Source organism: Diadema setosum, chromosome 7 (genome assembly GCF_964275005.1).
Source record: "Diadema setosum chromosome 7, eeDiaSeto1, whole genome shotgun sequence".
NCBI lineage: Eukaryota > Metazoa > Echinodermata > Echinoidea > Diadematoida > Diadematidae > Diadema > Diadema setosum.
In genome coordinates, this window is record NC_092691.1 from 14,737,962 (window position 1) to 14,760,605 (window position 22,644).

The following is a 22,644-nucleotide window of genomic DNA, read 5'->3' on the forward strand; positions in this document are numbered from 1 at the left end:
AGAAGAAAATGGGGTGGTGTCGCGCAAGCCTTTGATTTTGTAAAGGCGCCTCCACTTCACGGAATTCCTGGATACGCCCCTGTAATGTAAGCAATGGGTTCAATATGTGGTTGACGCAATCATGGATCGAGAGGGGGCGCATCCCCCATGGTGCCTGGAAAGAAGAAAATGGGGTGGTGTCGCGCGAGCCTTTGATTTTGTAAAGGCGCCTCCCCTTCACGGAATTCCTGGATACGCCCCTGTAATGCAAGCAATGAGTTTGGTCATTTGTGGTTGACGCAATCATGGATCGAGAGGGGGCGCATCCCCCAAGGTGCCCCTTCTATATATTTTGTTAAAACAAGAAAAAATGAAAAGAAGAAAATGGGGTGGTGTCGCGTGAGCCTTTGACTTTGTAAACGCGCCTCCCCTTCACGGAATTCATGGATACGCCCCTGTAATGTAAGCAATGGGTTTGGTCATTTGTGGTTGACGCAATCATGGATCGAGAGGGGCGCACCCCCCACGGTGCCCTAAAAGAAGAAAATGGGGTGGTGTCGCGCGAGCCTTTGATTTTGTAAAGGTGCCTCCACTTCACGGAATTCCTGGATACGCCCCTGTAATGCAAGCAATGAGTTTTTCCATTAATCTTGTGGTTGACGCAATGATGGATCGAGAGGGGGCGCTTCCCCCATGGTGCCCGGAAAGAAGAAAATGGGGTGGTGTCGCGCGAGCCTTTGATTTTGTAAACGCGCCTCCCCTTCACGGAATTCATGGATACGCCCCTGTAATGTAAGCAATGGGTTTGGTCATTTGTGGTTGACGCAATCATGGATCGAGAGGGGGCGCATCCCCCATGGTGCCTGGAAAGAAGAAAATGGGGTGGTGTCGCGCGAGCCTTTGATTTTGTAAAGGCGCCTCCCCTTCACGGAATTCCTGGATACGCCCCTGTAATGCAAGCAATGAGTTTGGTCATTTGTGGTTGACGCAATCATGGATCGAGAGGGGGCGCATCCCCCATGGTGCCTGGAAAGAAGAAAATGGGGTGGTGTCGCGCGAGCCTTTGATTTTGTAAACGCGCCTCCCCTTCACGGAATTCATGGATACGCCCCTGTAATGTAAGCAATGGGTTCAATATGTGGTTGACGCAATCATGGATCGAGAGGGGGCGCATCCCCCATGGTGCCTGGAAAGAAGAAAATGGGGTGGTGTCGCGCGAGCCTTTGATTTTGTAAAGGCGCCTCCCCTTCACGGAATTCCTGGATACGCCCCTGTAATGCAAGCAATGAGTTTGGTCATTTGTGGTTGACGCAATCATGGATCGAGAGGGGGCGCATCCCCCATGGTGCCCGGAAAGAAGAAAATGGGGTGGTGTCGCGCAAGCCTTTGATTTTGTAAAGGCGCCTCCACTTCACGGAATTCCTGGATACGCCCCTGTAATGTAAGCAATGGGTTCAATATGTGGTTGACGCAATCATGGATCGAGAGGGGGCGCATCCCCCATGGTGCCTGGAAAGAAGAAAATGGGGTGGTGTCGCGCGAGCCTTTGATTTTGTAAAGGCGCCTCCCCTTCACGGAATTCCTGGATACGCCCCTGTAATGCAAGCAATGAGTTTGGTCATTTGTGGTTGACGCAATCATGGATCGAGAGGGGGCGCATCCCCAAGGTGCCCCCTCTATATATTTTGTGAAAACAAGAAAAAATGAAAAGAAGAAAATGGGGTGGTGTCGCGTGAGCCTTTGACTTTGTAAACGCGCCTCCCCTTCACGGAATTCATGGATACGCCCCTGTAATGTAAGCAATGGGTTTGGTCATTTGTGGTTGACGCAATCATGGATCGAGAGGGGCGCACCCCCCACGGTGCCCTAAAAGAAGAAAATGGGGTGGTGTCGCGCGAGCCTTTGATTTTGTAAAGGTGCCTCCACTTCACGGAATTCCTGGATACGCCCCTGTAATGCAAGCAATGAGTTTTTCCATTAATCTTGTGGTTGACGCAATGATGGATCGAGAGGGGGCGCTTCCCCCATGGTGCCCGGAAAGAAGAAAATGGGGTGGTGTCGCGCGAGCCTTTGATTTTGTAAACGCGCCTCCCCTTCACGGAATTCATGGATACGCCCCTGTAATGTAAGCAATGGGTTTGGTCATTTGTGGTTGACGCAATCATGGATCGAGAGGGGGCGCATCCCCCATGGTGCCCGGAAAGAAGAAAATGGGGTGGTGTCGCGCTAGCCTTTGATTTTGTAAAGGCGCCTCCACTTCACGGAATTCCTGGATACGCCCCTGTAATGTAAGCAATGGGTTCAATATGTGGTTGACGCAATCATGGATCGAGAGGGGGCGCATCCCCCATGGTGCCTGGAAAGAAGAAAATGGGGTGGTGTCGCGCGAGCCTTTGATTTTGTAAAGGCGCCTCCCCTTCACGGAATTCCTGGATACGCCCCTGTAATGCAAGCAATGAGTTTGGTCATTTGTGGTTGACGCAATCATGGATCGAGAGGGGGCGCATCCCCCAAGGTGCCCCCTCTATATATTTTGTTAAAACAAGAAAAAATGAAAAGAAGAAAATGGGGTGGTGTCGCGTGAGCCTTTGACTTTGTAAACGCGCCTCCCCTTCACGGAATTCATGGATACGCCCCTGTAATGTAAGCAATGGGTTTGGTCATTTGTGGTTGACGCAATCATGGATCGAGAGGGGCGCACCCCCCACGGTGCCCGAAAAGAAGAAAATGGGGTGGTGTCGCGCGAGCCTTTGATTTTGTAAAGGCGCCTCCCCTTCACAGAATTCCTGGATACGCCCCTGTAATGCAAGCAATGAGTTTTTCCATTAATCTTGTGGTTGACGCAATGATGGATCGAGAGGGGGCGCTTCCCCTATGGTGCACCCTCACTATATTAGGTTAAAACAACAGAAACAAAAATAAGAAAAAAGGGGTCGCGCCAGCCTTTGATTTTGTAAAGCCCTCCCCCCCTTCACGGAATTCCTGGATCCGCCCCTGTAACGCATTATGACATTTGTGGTCGAAGTGTTATGACACTAGTGGTTAATCCAATATTGACATTTGCGGTTGACGCAATCGCGGATTTAGAGGAGGCGCATCCCCCCCCCTTAGTGCCCCCTGTCTTTATTTTGTCAACACAACAGAAACAAGAAGAAGAAAAGTGGGGAGGGTCGCGCCAGCCTTTCATTTCGTAAAGGCGCCCCCTCCCCCCCTCCTTTGTGGAATTCCTGGATCTGCCCTTGTAATGCAAGCAATGAGTTTTTCCGTTTGTGGTTGACGCAATGATGGATCGAGAGGGGCCGCATCCCCCTCTGGTGCACCCTCACTATAATCATTCGGTTAAAACAACAGAAACAAAAATAAGGAATGGGGGGGGGGGGAAGAGTGTCGCGCCAGCCTTTGATTTTATAAAGACGCCCCCCCCCCCTCTCCCCCTTTACGGAATTGTGGTCGACTTGTTATGACATTTGTGGTTAATTCCCGATTTTGACTTTTGGTTGATGCAATCGCGGATTGTGAGGTGGCGCATCCCCCTTCAGTGCCCCTCTCTTTATTTTGTCAACACAACAGAAATAAAAAGAAGAAAATGGGGAAGGGTGTCGCCAGCCTTTCATTTTGTAAAGGCGCCCCTCCCCTTTACGGAATTCCTGGATCCGCCCCCATAATTTCAAGCAATGAGTTTTGCCATTTGTGGTTGACGCAACGACGGATCGAGAGGGGGCGCTTCCCCCTCTGGTGCCCCTCACTATATCAGGTTCAACCAACAGAAACAAAAATAAGAAAAGGGGAGTCGCGCCAGCCTTTGATTTTGTAAAGCCCTCCCCCCCCCCTTTACGGAATTCCTGGATCCGCCCCTGTGACGCGTTATGACATTTGTGGTCGAAGTGTTATGACATTAGTGGTTAATCCAATACTGACATTTGCGGTTGACGCAATCGCGGATTTAGATTGTGAGGTGGCGCACCCCCCTTCAGTGCCCCTCTCTTTATTTCGTCAACACAACAGAAATAAGAAGAAAAGGGGGAGGGTCGCGCCAGCCTTTCATTTTGTAAAGGCGCCCCTCCCCTTTACGAAATTCCTGGATCCGCCCCCGTAATGCAAGCAATGAGTTTTGATATTTGTGGTTGACGCAATCATGGATCGAGAGGGGGCGCTTCCCCCTCTGGTTCCCCCTCACTATAGTAAAACAACAGAAATAAAGATAAGAAAATGGGGGGGGGGGGAGTCACGCCAGCCTTTGATTTGTTTTGTTTTGTTTTTTTTTTTATAGGCGCCCCTCCCCTTTACGGAATTCCTGGATCTACCCCTGTGACGTGTTATGACATTTGCAGTTAGTTTGAAAATTTTGACATCTGTGGTCGACGCGTTATGACATTTGTGGTTAATCCCCGATTTTGACATTTGCGGTTGACGCAATCGCGGATTGAAAGGAGGCGCATCCCCCATTAGTGCCCAATCTCTTTATTTCGTCAACACAACAGATATAAAAAGAAGAAAATAGGGGAGGGGAGGGTCGCGTAAGACTTTTACTTTGCAAAGACGCCTCCCCTTTACGAAATTCCTGGATCCGCCCCTGTAATGCAAGCAATGAGTTTGGTCATTTGTGCTTGACGCAATGATGGATTAAGAAGGGGCGCATCCCCCTCTGGTGCCCCCTTTCTTTTCTTTTCTTTCTTTCTTTTTTTTTTTTTTGGTTTCGTCAACACAACATAGATAAAAAGAAAAATATGGGGGGCGGGGTGCGGTAGCCCTTTATTTTGTAAAGCCGCCTCCCCTTTACGAAATTCCTGGATCCGCCCCTGTAATGCAAGCAATGAGTTTTTCCATATGTGGTTGACGCAATGATGGATCGAGAGGGGGCGCTTCCCCCTCTCGTGCACCCTCACTAACAGAAACAAAAATAAGAAAAGGGGGTCGCGCCAGCCTTTGAATTTGTAAAGCCCCCCCCCCCACCCTTTACGGAATTCATGGATCCTCCCCTGTGTCGCGTTATGACATTTGTGGTCGACGTGTTATGACATTTGTGGTTAATCCAATATTGATATTTGTGGTTGACGCAATCGCGGATTTAGAGGGGGCGCATTCCCCTTTAGTGCCCCCCTCTTTATTTTGTGAACACAACAGAAATAAAAATAAGAAAATGGGGGGGGGGGGGCGAGGGTCGCTCCAGCCTTTGATTTTGTAAAGGCGCCTCCCCTTTATGGAATTCCTCGATCCGCCCTTGTGACGCGTCATGACATTTTGCAGAAAATTTGGAAATTTTGACATTTGTCGTCGACGTGTTATGACATTAGTGGTTAATTCGATTTTGACATTTGTCGTCGACGTGTTATGACATTTGCAGTAAAAGTGGAAATTTTGACATTTGTCGTCGACGTGTTATGACATTAGTGGTTGATCCGATTTTGACATTTGTCGTCGACGTGTTATGACATTAGTGGTTATTTTGACATTTGTCGTCGACGTGTTATGACATTAGTGGTTGTTTTGACATTTGTCGTCGACGCGTTATGACATTAGTGGTTGTTTTGACATTTGTCGTCGACGTGTTATGACATTAGTGGTTGTTTTGACATTAGTGGGCGATTTTGACATTAGTGGGCTCTACAGCCCCTCATAACACAGACGCTATTAATACCTTGAGTATACCTGTTCACCTTCCACCATATTAATGAGATATTCAGTAGCATGTTCCATTAAATTTGAAGTTATTTCAGCATACTCTTTTCGTGAAAGATTTGATCAAGTATAGTTCAGCGTGCATGGATGGATGACATTTTACTCAATTTGATTGTTTCTAGTAATATACAATTGTGACATGAATATATACAAGTTTGAAAGTACTTGTCATGAACGATCATAATTGTTTCATTAAGTGAACATACATTTATTTGCAAGTTGAGATTGTACTTGTTAGAATTAAGGCACAAGCTTGAAAGTGCTTGATCCTTCGTTCATTTTCTAAGTTAAATATCTTAATTGGGAAATTTGCATTTATGCTTTAGTAGGAAAGGTTTGTAAGCCATGATATTCTATGATAGTCTTTCAGAATTGAATGACATTTTGCCTGGATCATAGATTTAACTTTCACTCCTTGAGCGTTCCTATTATCTTCCCAAAGAATTTACTATGAAGACAAATGCATGGATAGTGCATTAGATGCAAGCACTCAAGGTTGTCATTTAGATGGAATGTTTTATCTATCTGCAGAGAGTAATGACCAGCGAATTATTTTTACTTTATTATGTGTTACAGAATTGCCGTTGTTTGATAGGCAAAATCACATTAATGCTTTGTGTACTGTGTATAAGTCCGCACAACATTGTGTAGATAATGTATTATTATAGTGCATAAGTCTGCACAATTCAATTTGTTTTCTTTTTTCCTATATCTTAAACGGGGTGCCATTATTGAATATGAAATAAACTTTGACTTGGTAACTTGAATAGTTCCCAAAAACTATACAAGACAAGGAAAGCTCACTCAGTGGCAAAATAAGTTCATATATGTATCATACCACCTTGCTACGACTAAGTCATTTAAGCAGAAGTAAATGTCTTCATCGTGCATTTCATTTACAGTAATTGGTCTAATTGATTTAATTGTTAATTATTATTGTAGGGATTTGAGCAAGAGAGAAAGTATGAAAGAGTCTGGAACAATGATAAACGGTTTCACAAACGTGTTTTGTACATGGTCAATCGCCTTTAATTTTGTCATCCAATATATATTGAATTATTGTGTGTAAACCCCTTCCCCCTCAAAAAAAAAAAAAAAAAGGGAATAAGAGAGGAGTCTTAATTTCTAAACAAAAGGGGATGTAATGTATATTTAGGATATTTTGGGGATAACTTCCTGTTCATTAACAACTCAACTTAAATTCCCTTGTTTTTGTAAACTCACCTCAGAATATAACACCAAGATTATTTACTATTAATTTCCTGTCGTTAATTACCCTTGTTTGATGTTTACATCAAGGAGTCATTCAATCACCCTTGTAACAACCCTTCTTTGTCCCTGGTTTAATACCCAAAGATTATATACACACACCTTGTGAACCACCAGACTCTTTGTCTGCCCCTTATCTTATAATACTTCCTCCTCCACAAAAGAATCCCCCTCTTTTAATTTGTCAAACATCACCCCTTAGGACAACCCCTTTGGTCACTCCTTTTAGTTATCCCCTTTTGATTGGTTTCTTACCAAAATTCTCACCCATCACCCATTGAACATTTCCAAGTTTGGTGTTCTTTCCAAGGCCCCAAGGGAGTTCGGATTCAACATCCACGATGGGAACATGCCACCTTCGGATTGCTCTCTGATATTATTGTAAAGGCGACTTGCACTTGTAAACTTTTGGAGTCTTGAGTTGTAAACTTAAACTCAAGAAATAAATATACTCTGAAAGACAAATCCAGTCTCCGGAGCCTATGTTTCTCTTGCGTCTTCTTATGCATATCTGGACTTGGTACCTCTATATCAATCAATGAACATACCGATCCCGAGTAGCTAAACACCGCAACACAACAGAACCTTCAACGGATTTCTAGTGAGTAACCAAATCGACCATATTTACATAACAAATCAAAATAATTTGTTCTCCTTGTAGAAAACATCGAAAATACTTGCCCGATGTTTCTTTACGTCGTCACTGCCAAATACCGAATTTACTGGATATTCAATGAAACTTTCATAATGGGCTAATTCGATTTCATCACCGTTATAATGTAAAGACTCATTACACAGACTTTATCGATATTAAACCAAATTGTCTACTTTGATCTTAATTGGTAAAGTCTGGATATGGAATCGCTATTTTCTTCTATTCACGCAGTTTCTTTTAAACTTGTGAATTGCGTCATAATAAGAAATGACATCAAAGTTTACAATCATTAAATGATTTGTTTCCTTTGAAAAAAAGAAGGAAGATCTCTGTACCAGATTCACAAAATTCGCGATGTGTGAAAACATTGCTACATATAATTTACTATAGGCCCTACATTGCGTCATTGGTAGTAATGACGCAAACATAACAAACCATAGGACACGCAATTATAGAGACCAGGAAGACAAAAGGCATTTGAATCGTTCTATCACTTTCAAATACTTTGATACTTGTGGCAAACTGCAGTAATTAGACTGTCAAAGCATCTTAAATTGGTCAATTACAATTCACTTCAATTCATAACATTCTCTTCCTTCAAAACCAATTATTTCTTTTACCTTGCACGAAAATTTGACGGTTTTACATTGGAAAGGGGTTCAAACCCGTTTTCAATGTAATGTACGATTTACCAAATAACGGATTTCTTTTATTTTGTCGAAACATCCCCGGAATTCTAGCGAGTAACAAAGTAGGAGAAATTGACAGAACGATTCAAGGGAGTTTTCTCTCCTTAAGGAACACATCGAAAATGCTTGCTCGATATTTCTGTCCGCGTTATTACTGTTTTATACAAAATTTGCAGGAAATTCAGGGAAACTTTCATAAAACGCTAATTCGATTTCATCACCGTTATATCAAACTCCCTTACGCAAGTATGGAACGTACAAGTTTCTAAGGAAAAAGCGTTTAAACCTGTCAGATTGAGAAGAAATTCACCAAAGGCAAATTGTACGAGTTGGTGTTATGGTCTGAGTAGACTTCGTCAGGGTTTCGCGCTTATTGGCATCTTTTTGCGATAAAACGTCAATCTTCACATTTTTTTCGATTTTGAGTGGAGGAGTTTGCTTGATTGACCTGTATGTAGAAATAATTGAAGCAGTAAACACGTAACAAATATAAACTGGTTTAACAATTTAATGAATTATTTAATCTTGAAGTAGGATTGTTCAATTTCTAATTGTTACACCAATTTAAAGTAATTTGGAGAAAGTAGCACAATTTCGTATATTAAGAATGTAGAGACTCATTACACGGACTAATTTCGTTTTGAAACATCGTGGCCCAAACTGTCTACTTTGATCTAAATCTGTATAATTGCATAAACTGTAAGGAGACAGACTTGACTAGCATTCATGCTATTTTCTGGTTCCTATTATCCTCGTTTTTTTTTTAATGTAGCTGATACGACTATAAACCTGTACAATGATTGTTATTGCATTGGATAATAAAATTCATTCATTCATTCATTCATTCATTCATTCAAAAGTTTCTTTTAATTTGTGAATTCCGCTATAATAAAAAAATCATATCAAAATTCACAATTGAATGATTTGTTTCTTTTGAACAAAATAGCTTTGTAATGAGATTGATAAAATTGGCGGGATTTTTGCAAATCATTTACAATACATTTAGTCATTGTAAGTAATAACGCAAACTTAAGTCGATAGGACACGCAATTAAAGATCAAGAAGAAAGAAGGCATTGATTCGTTCTATTACTTTCAAATACTTTGGTACTCGTGGCAAATTGCAAGTAATAAGCATCTTCAATTGGTCATTTATCATTCACTTGAATTCACTGCGTTCTCTTTCTTAAAAACCAAATATTTTGTATACCTTGCACTTAAATCTAACGGGTTTACATTGGGAACGGGTTCAGACACGTTTTCAATGTGATATACGATTTACCCAATAACGGATTTCTTAAATATGCTGTCGAACCTGCACGGATTTCTAGTGAGTAACCAAATCCACGAAATTTACGGAACAAATCAAAGGAATTTTCTCTCCTTATAGAACACATCGAAAATACTTGCCCGATGTTTCTTTACTTTGCGTTGTTACTACTAAATACCCAATTTACAGGAAAGTCAAAGAAACTTTCATAATGGGCTAATTCGATTTCATCACCGTTATAATGTAGAGACTCTACACAGACTAAACATTATCGTGAACCAAATTGTCTACTTTGATCTTAATTTGTAAAATCAGGATATGGAATCATTTTCTTTTAATTGCGTCACAATAAGAAATGACATCAAAATTCACAACCATTAAATGTGCATAGTCCCGGTAGTATAGAGGGCGCTGTTGATGATACTGCCGATCACCGTTAGCATTGATACGAAGATAGCCGAAGTTGAGCTGTCATCAAGAGTAAAGCGCGTAGGTGTTGCTAAGTAACGCTGCCTTCGTTGTCTTCTCTGCGCAACACGCAGTCTGTAGTAATACCAAAGATAGTAGAGATAACAAGATACGAAGGCGCGCGATAAAAATGGACACAAAATGGCTACCCTATAACCCATGACGATACAAAAGAGAGCTAAGTACAAACTCAGTACATCTAGAAACATCATTCATTTCCAAAGACAGTGGTATTTTTATTATCTTAAAAAGATTTAAAAATTATAGTCGTAGGTTTTTTTCGATTAAGGGGATTATTTTGAAGAACGAGATTTTAGAGTAATAAGGATTATTTCGTAGAGGTCAAAATTTGGCAACAACATGATCTCACAATCAAAACGCTTGATAGACAACAACAACATCTTCAAAGACAGCGCGTCTCAGGCAAAGAAACACATCACCTGAGACGCGCTGTCCTTGAAGCCGTTGCTGCTGTTTATCAAGCGTCAAGGCAGCGCATCTCAGGTGACGTGCGTAAAACGCTGGAGGACCGCGCGCTATCCATTTGTTTTGTGCAGGATAGCGCGCAGTTTCCTGTCTTAGTAGTTAAGCGTCTTTGGTAATACCACGGTGCGTGCATATGTGCTTCTTATTATTATATGCTTCTTATTATGACATCACAAAAGAAGTTTGCTGAAGCTGTCATACCCCTCAGTCGAATCATGAGCCGAACTGTGATCGGACCACTCACTACAGTGAATCGGACTTCTTCGGACTCGGGGAAGTGGGCCAAAGCGTAAACGCTAAAGAGGAGTCGATAGCGTAGGTCTCTATAGGAAACTTGCGCCGTGCGCCCTCGTACGCATTTGACTAAAACACCGGGACCATGCACCTTTAAATGATTTGTTTCCTTTGAACAAAGAAGGAAGACCTTTATACCAGAGTCACAAGATTCGCGGGGTGTCAAAACATTGTTACATATAATTTACTATAGGCCCTACATTGCGTCATTGGTAGTAATGACGCAAAGATGAGAAACCATAGGACACGCAATGAGAGATCAGGAGGACAAATGGCATTTGATTCGTTCTATTACTTTCAAATACTTTGATACTTGTGGCAAAATGCAAGTAATTAAGACTATCAAGCATCTAAAAATTGGTCATTTATAATTCACTTGAATTCATAACATTCTCTTTCTTCAAAACCAATTATTTCGCTTACCTTGCACAAAAATTTGACGGTTTTACCATTGGAAACGGGTTCAAACCCGTTTTCAATGTATTGTAAGATTTACCCACTAACGGATTTCTTTTATTTTGTCGAAACTTCCCCGGAATTCTAGCGAGTAACAAAGTAGAAGATATTGACAGAACGATTCAAAGGAATTTTCTCTCCTTAAGGAACACACATCGAAAATGCTTGCTCGATATTTCTGTCGGCGTTATTACTGTCATACCTCTCTGGTCCCCCTTCCTCTTTGTTGTTGTTGTTGAAATAACAAAAATAAAAAGATAATGGGGGTGGAAGCCTTTACTTTTGAAAAGGCGCCTCCCTTTGACGGAATTCCTTGATCCGCCCCTGTAATGCAAACGATGGGTTTCGACATTAACTTGTGGTTGACGCAATCTCAGATCGAGGGGGGTCGCACCCCACTCTAGGTGCCCCCTATCTATTTTCTTTTAAACAGCAGAAATAACAAGAAAAAATGGGTAGGGTTGCGGCAGTTTTAATTTTGTAAAGGCGCCTCCCCTTTACGGAACTTCTCTATCCGCCCCTGTAATGCAAGCAATGAGTTTTGAGGATCGAGAAGGGGGCACATCACCCTCTGGTGCCGTCCTCTCTTTTTTTTCTTTACTTAAAACAATAGAAAAACAAAATTCCAAAATGGGTGGGGGGTAGGGGTGCAGCAGTTCTTACTTTGTAAAGGCGTCTCCCCTTTACGAAACTCCTGGATTTGCAGTACGTCGACGTCTTATGACATTTGTGGTTAATCCAATTTTGACATTTGCGGTTGACGCAATCGCGACTCGGGAGGGGGCACATCTCCCTCTTGTGCCCCCTATCTATATTTTGTTAACGCAACAGAAATTAAAAATAAGAAAATGGGGGGTTCGCTAGCCTTTCATTTTGTAAAAGCGACTCCCCTTTACAGACTCCCTGGATCCGCCCCTGTGATGCGTTATGACATTTGCAGTAAATTCAGAAATTTTGACACATTTGTCGTCGACGTGTTATGACATTAGTGGTTAATCCCATTTTGACATTTGTGGTCGACGTGTTATGACATTAGTGGTTGCTTTGACATTTGTCGTCGACGTGTTATGACATTAGTGGTTGTTTTGACATTAGTGGTCGATTTTTTACATTAGTGGGCTCTACAGCCCGCCGCGCATGTACTCGGCGTGCAGGAGACCGCCATTGAATCATCCTCTTTTACCGTTCGCAACTCGCAGAGGTCGGACGTCTGACAAGCTGCTCCGTAAATTCTGACAACACTACCTCGTTCTCCTGACCACTCCCGACTGACTCAACATGACAATTTCGGCAGTACAGAGGTCAGACCCATCCTTTATTTACTCGGTAGCTCAAAATAACCGTAGATTTAGCAGACTAGTAATTTACCTGCCTCAAGTGTAATAAAATTGTCAGCGATAAATTTCTTTTGGACATAGAAACCACGGCCTCCGCCCTGGTTTCCCCTCTGGGCAGGACACCCTAGGATACGGGCGTTCTTCCAGTAATTAATTAATCACGCTCAGCCCTACCGGCGGTCACAATTCTTACGAAGATTGTTAAAGAATATATCGCCGTTTGTTGTTGGTACATGTGCCAAATGCCGTACCTCAGTACAGTGGGTCGGGCCTCGGTCCTTTTCCACTCGAGCCATATGGCTCGCCGCGTCGGTATGGCGCGCCACATGGGCATTTTTAACCTTACTCCCGTTTGTTTCTACCTCAACGGGACTTAGTAAAAGTTCTTATTCTCCCCTCAGAGCCTTGTTTATACTTATCGGGCTTCCTGAATTACCACTCCCGTAACCGGGTCTTCTAAATTTTGTATTCCGCCCGCACCCGGGGGGCCGGTTCTCCTCCCACCCTTACCGAGCCCCACCCCGCCTGATGCCTAGTTAAGATGGTTCATATGGGGAGTAAATGCTCTTAGTTTCTAGTTTCCTCACGACATTCTGGCCTCAGTCCACGTGGACGGCCAGGGAGGCCTGGCTCTCTGCCAGGTCAGCCCCGCTGTCCCCCGCCTCCGTGGAGCCCGCAGGCCCGCTGGCCCCGCCGTGAGCCGACATGCTAACCACGACTGCTCCACCCAAACAGCTCTCGGCTTCAGATGCTGAACCCAATGAGCCCTCCCAACCATGGCTACTTTCCGCGCACTCCTCCAAGGAGAGTGCACAGGAAGGTACCCCCTCGCACCTCTCCCCTGCACCGCGCCCTGCTTTGCCCAACGGCACGCCAGCGGTTCCTTCTCGTGGCCGGCGCCGTCCCGTTTTCGAACGCCTGAGTGCACGCCCACTGCCCACGACGGCACGCTCCCCTGTACCACAACTCTCAGCTGCGCTCGTACAGGCCTGTCCCTCCGTAGGCTGGTGCCCCAGCCCCCCCCCCCCGGAGTCCTGTCCGCTCCTTACCATGGCAGCACCGCATTCTAGCCAGGGCACCCGACTGCTCCCGCTCCGGACCCAAGGGATGCCCGGAATGCCCTTTCCCTGTCGTCATCTGTCTTCTATCGCGCCCTTGACCAATCCGCATCGGTGGACTCTGACTGGTCACTACTCGACGATCACCCGCTATCAGCAGCCAATCTGCCTCCGGGTCCCGAACCCTCCCGCCGCCTCCGCCTCCTTGGAGAGGAAGCGGAGGCGCTCCTTCTCCGCTACCTAGGAAAGTTCGATACAGGTGACACTACCCCAGTGGAGCAAGACCAATCTGCCCTCCTACTGTTCTGCTTGCCCCCCTCCCCGGCCTCACGCATCTCCATTACTGCGGATTTCTGCCGCGAGTACAATCATCTAACAGTGGAGGAGCAGTTCCAAGGAGGCCCAGCTGGCCTCCGCTGTGCCTTCCTCTTTTGATGCGACGACTACGAGCGCTACTTTGCGCCAGAACACCTCTCAACCGATGTCTTAGTGCTAGGGGACCGCTTTTCAGGGAGCAATCTCCTAGCTGCGCCGGCGCCAATTTACAGAGGACGACCGGCGCTGGGCCCAAATGGCACTTCTCACACAATCTACCATGCGCCTAGCGGCCTATACCGGCATGCTGGCCAACCTATCAGTGCAGGCCGATGCGCTAGCAGTCACTCAGGAGGACCTGCTGCTACTGGCCTCCCTACTCATCACCCTCACCGAACTGCTGTGGTAGCAGTCGACGCGACCAGCTCTGTATATGACGCGCCGCCGTCACGACCTGACCCTGCGCATGCTCCGCTTCTGCGAACCCCACAGCGCCCAGTTGACCAGAGGGGTGCCCTTTGAGGGGCCTCAGCTCTTCTCCGGTATTCGCCCCTTGGATGCGTGAAGAGATCGCTGTTCGGCAACAAGCGTGAGAACTCAACTCACAGCTGCACTGCGTCCACTCCCGCGGTCGCGATGCCTCTTGCGCCCTGCCCCTGCGTGCAGTCCTCCCTCCGCTGGTGGCCCCACCCCAGCCCCGAGGTCAGATGCGTCCTCCAGACAGTGGCCCCGCAACTTTCATAGCAGGAACTGTGGGCATGGATCCTCCCGCTCCAGTACCCGCCCCGCCGCCAAGGAGCACTGCGGTTTTTGAAACCCATGCCCGAACGCTGGGACAGGTGGGATCCGTGGGCGGCCGCTTGCTAGCCTTCCTACCTGCCTGGTGCAGCATCACTGTACGGAATGGCTATTCCATAGACCTAATACACGACCTTTCTGAAGGGGTCCTCCATCTTCCCTCCCCTCCCCTGAAGCCGGCGGAACGCCAGGCTCTCGACAGGGAGATTTCATCCCTGCTCGCGAAGGGAGTGATCGAGGAGACCCCAGATCACCCGCGCCTATCCCTCTCCCCATCTTTCTCGTCCCCAAGTGTTCGGACAAATATCGCACGATTCTCAATCACAAACGTATCCATCATTTCGTCTTCGCTCCTTCTTTCCGAATGGAGACCCTCACATCGATCCTTTCCCTTCTCTGCCCCAGAGACTGGATGGTATCGATCGACCTGAAAGACGCATACCTCCATGTATCCATCGCCCCGTGGTCGTGAGACCTGCTAGGCTTCGCATCCGGAGGCAAGACTTATCAGTACAAAGCTCTCTCCTTTGGTTTCAAGTCTTTTCCGCAGCTGTTCACACGACTAGTTTCCACTGTGATAGGCTTTCTTCGGCAACACGGCTTGTGCATTCATGCCTCCCTCGATGATTCGCTGCTAGTGGCTGCGTCATCACAACTCCTCAGTCACCAGCTGCGTTTCCTTCTTGAGACTCTTCAGCACCTCGGCTGGCTCGTAAACTGGGAAAAATCTCAGCTCAACCCCACACAACACCCTACCTTCCTCTTTGCCGTAATCGACATCCCGAGGGGTCTGGCCCAGCCGACCCCGTAGCAGATCAATACCATCGTGAGCACCGCTCGGTTGACAAAATTCGCGGTGTGTGAAAACATTGCTACATATAATTTACTATAGGCCCTACATTGCGTCATTGGTAGTAATGACGAAATGGTAAGAAACCATAAGGACAAGCAATCAACGATCGAAGAGAGAAAGACATTTGATTCGTTCTATTACTTTCAAATACTTTGGTACTTATGGCAAATTGCAAGTAATTAGACTATCAAGCATCTTAAATTGGTCATTTATCATTCACGAATTCATAGCGTTCTCTTTCTTGAAAACCAAATATTTTGAGAAAATAGTACGATTTCGTATATTAAGAATGTAGAGACTCATTACACGGACTAATTTCGTTTGGAAACATTACTGTGGACCAAATTGTCTACTTTGATCTTAAATTGTAAAAGTTTCTTTTAAACTTGTGAATTGCGCCATAATAAGAAATGAAATCAAAATTGACAACCATTAAATGATTTCTTTCTTTTGAACAAAATAGCTTTGTATCATATTTGTAAAATTCGCGGGGTTGTTACAAATCATAATTGCGTCATTGGTAGTAATGACGCAAAGATAAGAAACCATAGGACATGCAATTACAGAGATCAAGAAGACAAAAGGCATTTGATTCGTTCTAGTACTTTCAAATTGTTTGGTACGTGTGGCTAATTACGAGTAGACTATTAAGCATCTCAAATTGGTCATTTAATCATTCACTTGAATCCATAGCGTTCTCTTTTCTTTAAAAGCAATTATTCTACTTAAAACTTGCACTAAAACATGACGGTTTTACATTGGGAACGGGTTCTCAAACCCGTTTTCAATATAATGTACGATTTACCCAATAACGGTTTCGTTTTATTTTGTCAAACCTTCCCCGGATTTCTAGCGAGTAACAAAGTAGAAGAAATTGACAGAACGAAACAAAGGAATTTTTTCTCCTTAAGGAACACCTCGAAAATGCTTGCTCGATGTTTCTGTCCGCGTTATTACTGTCAAATACAAAATTTGCAGGAAGTTCAGGGAAACTTTCATAAAACGCTAATTCGAATTCATCACCATTATATCAAACTCCCTAACGCAAGTATGGAACGTGGAAAATGGAATGAGGAAAAAAAAAATGAGGAAAAGCGTTAAACCAGTCAGATTGAGAAGAAATTCACCAAAGGCAGTGTTTGTACGAGTTGGTGTTATTATGGTCTGAGTAGACTTCGTCACCATTGCGCGCTTATTGGAATCTTTTTGCGATAAAACGTCAATCTTCATAATTTTTGAGTGAAGGAGTTTGCTTGATTGACCTGTATGTAAAAATAACTAAAGAAGCAAACACGTAACAAATGGAAACTGGTTTAACAAGTTATTTGATTATTTAATCTTGAAGTAGGATAGTTCAATTTCTAATTGTTACGGCAATTTAAAGTAATTTGGAGAAAGTAGCACAATTTCGTATATTAAGAGATCAAGAAGACAAAAGGCATTTGATTCGTTCTAGTACTTTCAAATTCTTTGGTACGTGTGGGTAATTACGAGTAGACTATTAAGCATCTCAAATTGGTCATTTATCATTCACTTGAATCCATAGTGTTCTCTTTCTTTAAAACCAATTATTTCACTAAAACTTGACGGTTTTACACAACAGCGTAAATCCATACTGAGGAGTGGGGGGATGGTCACCATCACCACGATTACAAGCCCATAACCGGACCGGCGCAGCCTTTTTTTTTTTTTTTTGGGGGGGGGGGGGAGAAGCTTTGTGCCCCCCCCCCCACACACACTTTACAGGGATCGGATGCCCCACTCTTTTGCATGAAATATAAAGTGGGAGAAAAGTGGCAGCAACGACATAAAGACTTTTTGTTCTTGTTGCTTTTTTTTTTGCTTGTCAGACGACTTTCGGCGGAAAATCAGATCTTAAAAGTATGAAAACATTTTTTTTTTGTTGGTGGAAATATCCGTGAGAGGGAGCGGAACGACCGAACGGGGGAAGGGTATGTTGGGGGGGGTATCCCTCTCCCACACGAGGAAGATTTTGCATTTTCAGACCTGAAATTCAGCGATCTGGTGCTCACTTGTGGTGAAAATTTTGTTTTCTTTTCTTTAAAAAAAAATAAGAAAATGAAATATTCACAATACATTATTGAATGACAAAATCGTGGTATTTCAGCTCTTGCTGTGCGACATCACTGTGAAGGCCTACTAAATAATTGGGCCTATCATCGGCGTAGACAGGATTTGATCTTAGGAGGAGCGGTTATATGAGGGAACGAATCAAGCGAGGGGGAGGGTATGGTAGGGGGGTTTCCCCCTTCTACGGTGAAATCTCTTTGCGTTGAAAATTTTGACATTTTTCAGTCAAAAAACTGCCGTTTGTAGCTATATTCTTCGCTTTGGAAATTAAGGGGGGCACACCAGGCGTAACTGCTGTCAATCACTGGCAGCAACATCAGGAGAATGGCATAGCGATTAAATGTGAGCGACCGGAGCGAGCGAACATGAAAATTTCAACATTTTACAGTCTAAAAACTGCCGTTTGTAGCTATACTTTTTCGCTTTGGAAATTAAGGGGGGCCGCATCAGGCGCAACTGCTGGCAATTACTGGCAGCAACATCAGGAGAATGGCATAGCAGTTAAATGCGAGCGAGCGGGGCGAGCGAGCTTGAAAATTTTGACACTTTTACAGTCCAAAGACTGCCGTTTATGGCTGTATTTTTTCGCTTTGGAAATTATGGGGGCACACCGCGCGCAACTGCCGGCAATCGGGCAGCAACATCAGAATGGCATAACGATTAAATGCGAGCGAGCGAAGCGAGTGAGCTTGAAAATTTTGATATTTTACAGTCCCACATGTCCTTTGTGGCTGTACTAGTATTTTTTTCGCTTTGGAAATTAAGGGGGGGGGGGGCGCACCGGGCGAAAACTGCTGGCAATTACTGGCAGCAACATCAGGAGAATGGCATAATGATTAAATGCGAGCGAGCGAAGCGAATGAGCTTGAAAATTTTGACATTTTCCAGTCCCAAAAACTGCCGTTTGTGGCTGTAATTTTTCGCTTTGGAAATTAAGGGGGCGCACCGGGCAAAAACTGTTGGCAATTACTGGCAGCAACATCAGGAGAATGGCATAATGATTAAATGCGAGCGAGCGAAGCGAATGAGCTTGAAAATTTTGACATTTTCCAGTCCCAAAAACTGTCGTTTGTGGCTGTAATTTTTCGCTTTGGAAATTAAGGGGGCGCACCGGGCAAAAACTGTTGGCAATTACTGGCAGCAACATCAGGAGAATGGCATAATGATTAAATGCGAGCGAGCTTGAAAATTTTGACATTTGACAGTCCCAAAACTGCCGTTTGTAGCTATATTTTTCGCTTTGGAAATTAAGGGGGCGCACCGGGCGAAAAGTGCTGGCAATTACTGGCAGCAACATCAGGAGAATGGAATAATAATTAAATGCGAGCGAGCGAAGCGAGCGAGCTTCAAAAATTTGACATTTTACAGTCCCCAAACTGCCGTTTGTAGCTATATTTTTCGCTTTGGAAATTAAGGGGGGCGCACCTGCTCACAATCACTGGCAGCAACATCAAGAGAATGGCATAGCGATTAAATGTGAGCGAGCTTGAAAATTTTGACATTTTACAGTCTAAAAACTGCCGTTTGTAGCTATACTTTTTCACTTTGGAAATTTAGGGGGCACACCGAGTGCAACTGCCGGCAATTACTGGCAGCAACATCAGGAGAATGGCATAGCGATTAAATGCGAGCGAGCGGAGCGATCGAGCTTGAAAATTTTGACATTTTACAGTCCAAAGACTGCCGTTTGTGGCTGTATTTTTTCGCTTTGGAAATTAAGGGGGCACACCGGGCGCAACTGCCGGCAATTACTGGCAGCAACATCAGGAGAATGGCATACTGATTAAATGCTAGCGAGCGAAGCGAGTGAGCTTGAAAATTTTGACATTTTCCAGTCCTAAAAACTGTCGTTTGTAGCTATATTTTCGCTTTGGAAATTAAGGGGGGCGCACCGGGTGCACCTGCTGTCAATCACTGGCAGCAACATCAGGAGAATGGCATAGCGGTTAAATGCGAGCTGCTTTAAAATTTTAACATTTTACACTCCAAAAACTGCCGTTTGTAGCTTTATTTTTCGCTTTTGTTTGTCCCACTTTTATTTGAGAACAATCCTCCCCCCATCGACGCCTCTATACATATTAGGTTGCTTTTGTTAAGTGAAAGATCTGCTGCACACTCTTTGATGAATTAGGGAATATACGTCTATGTCAAAAGTGTACAAAGTTTATCCCTTATCCTGTATAGCGGACCTTTTGCATGTTCATGATTGCAATACAACGATCTGGTGCATAGTTCTGGCGATATTTGGACAATTTTCCATTAAGAAAGTTTGAGATTTGTCCTCATCTCGGGAATTGCTTGGGGGATAAATGATTTGTCTGTCTAAACACTTCCTTTGGGGCGGGGCAAATGCCCCTTTGCCCCCCATAGATTCGACGTCCCTGATCTTCCCTTGGTATGCCCATAGATGTATCCTGACTGAGTCATCAGTCACTGTCGTTTCTCAGGAATGATTCAGGAAATGGAGGGGATTCAATTATGGCGATAAAGTTGTTGTTATTGTTTGTTTGTATGTTTTCGTACATATTTTGCAGATGGTCCCCAGTTACTCGCGTCATAACATGTTTACATGTAGACCTATACTATTTGACGTTGTCAACGCCTGAGCCATACCTTACAGTGTATGTCGATGTTACTTTCTTTGCGAGCGAGCGAAGCGAGCGAACGCTTGAGAAAATTATACATTTTCCTACAAGATAGAATACTGTTCAGCTCTGTTACCTGTCTGACGGCCGGCGTACAAACGTCATGCAATATGCCAAAATTGATACAATCACATTTCTGCTTCCTCCATTTTTTCCCCTCAATATTCAGGTGGGGGGGGGGGGGGAATGATTGTACAGGCCATCCCCCCTCCTCCATTTCAGGGGGGATATATCCCCCATCCCCCCCGGGATTTACGCTGCTTTTACATTGGGAACGGGTTCTCAAACCCGTTTTCAATGTAATGAACGATTTACCCAATAACGGATTTCTTTTATTTTGTCGAACCTTGCACGGATTTCTAGCGAGTAACAAAGTCGACGAAATTTACACAACGAATCAGAGGAATTTTATCTCTTTCTGGAACGCATCGAAAATACTTGCCCGATGTTTCTTTATTTTGCGTTATTACTGTCAAATACCCAATTTACAGGAAATTCAGGGGATGTTTTATAATTGGCTAATTCCATTTCATCACTGTTATAATGAAGAAGCTCATTACACAGACTAATTTCGTTTGGAAACATTATCGTGAACCAAATTCTCTCCTTTGATCTTAATTTGTAAAATCAGGCTATAGAATCTCTTTTAAACTAGTGAATTGCGTCATAATAAGAAATGAAAACAAAATTAATAACCATTAAATAATTTGTTTCCTTTCAACAAAGAAGAAAGAGCTTTCTTGGTCAGTGTAGTGTCTTGACTGACAGCCAGGCCAGACTAGGCTGGCGACCACAAGTAATTAGATGAACTAATGAAGCATGCTCAAGAGATCAGGTAGTCCAGGCAGACCGTCTTAGATGACCACTGGATAATTGGATATGAGATCATATGTCGACCCATAGTTTGTATACAATGTCTATCAACTATACCCACCTGTAAATACAAGTACAATACCAACCAGAAGTTCAGTTGGCTGCCAGACATCAATAAAGTAACAACCCACTGCAAACTGCACTGTGTGAACATATAGTCATTCTTCCTGTGAGAGAAGAATACTACAAGTGGCGACGAGGATCCATTTGATTAAATTCAGTGAATTAAGGATCCATTTGATTAAATTCAGTGAATTAAAGATCCATTTGATTAGATTCAGTGAATTAAGGATCCATTTGATTGAATTCTGCGAGATTTGGATTGATTCGATTAGATTCTGTGAACTCGGGATCCACAAGTGAGGATGGCAGCATTAAAAGAGGTTGACGTACCAGGTGTGGGATGCTTCAACCCACACGGTGATCCAGCTCAGATCGCCCAGTCATGGACAAGATGGCTGAGGTCCTTTGAATTGTTTGCAGAAGGGAAAGGGGTGAAGAACCCTGTAGAGCCCACTAATGTCAAAATCGACCACTAATGTCAAAACAACCACTAATGTCATAACACGTCGACGACAAATGTCAAAATCGGATTAACCACTAATGTCATAACACGTCGAAGACAAATGTCAAAATCTCCAAATTTTACTACAAATGTCATAACGCGTCACAGGGGCATATCCAGGAATTCCGTCAAGGGGAGGCGTCTTTACAAAATCAAAGGCTGGCGAGACCCTTCCCCCACCCCAATTTTCTTATTTTTATTTCTGTTGCGTTAACAAAATATAGACGGACACCAGAGGGGGATGCGCCCCTCTCGATCCGCGATTGCGTCAACCGCAAATGTCAAAATTGGATTAATCACAAATGTCATAACACGTCGACCACAAATGTCAGAACGCGTCACAGGGGCGGATCCAGGAATTCCGTAAAGGGGAAGTGCCTTTACAAACTCAAAGGCCAGCAAAACCCCTCCCCTTTCTTTTTCTTTTTCTTTTTTCTTTCTTTTGTTTTAACAAAAACAGAGACGGGGAGGGGCCGCCGCACCCCCTCTAGATCCGCCACTGCGTCAACCACAAGTTAATGTCAAAACCCATCATTTGCATTACAGAGGCGGATCCAGGAATTCCGTAAAAGGGAGGCGCCTTTACAAAGTCAAAGGCTTCCACACCCCCTCCCTATTTTTTCTTTTTATTTATGTTGTTAAAAAAATAGAAGGGGGCACCATAAGGGGATGCGTGCCCTCTCCATCCATGATTGCGTTAACCACGAATGTCAAAACTCATTGCTTGCATTACAGGGCCGGATCCAGGAATTCCGTAAAGGGGAGGCGCTTTTACAAAATCAAAGCTGCCGCACCCCTCCCCCCATTTTTCCCTTTTTAGTTTTATTATTTTAACTAAAGAGAGAGAGAGAGAGAGAGAGAGAGG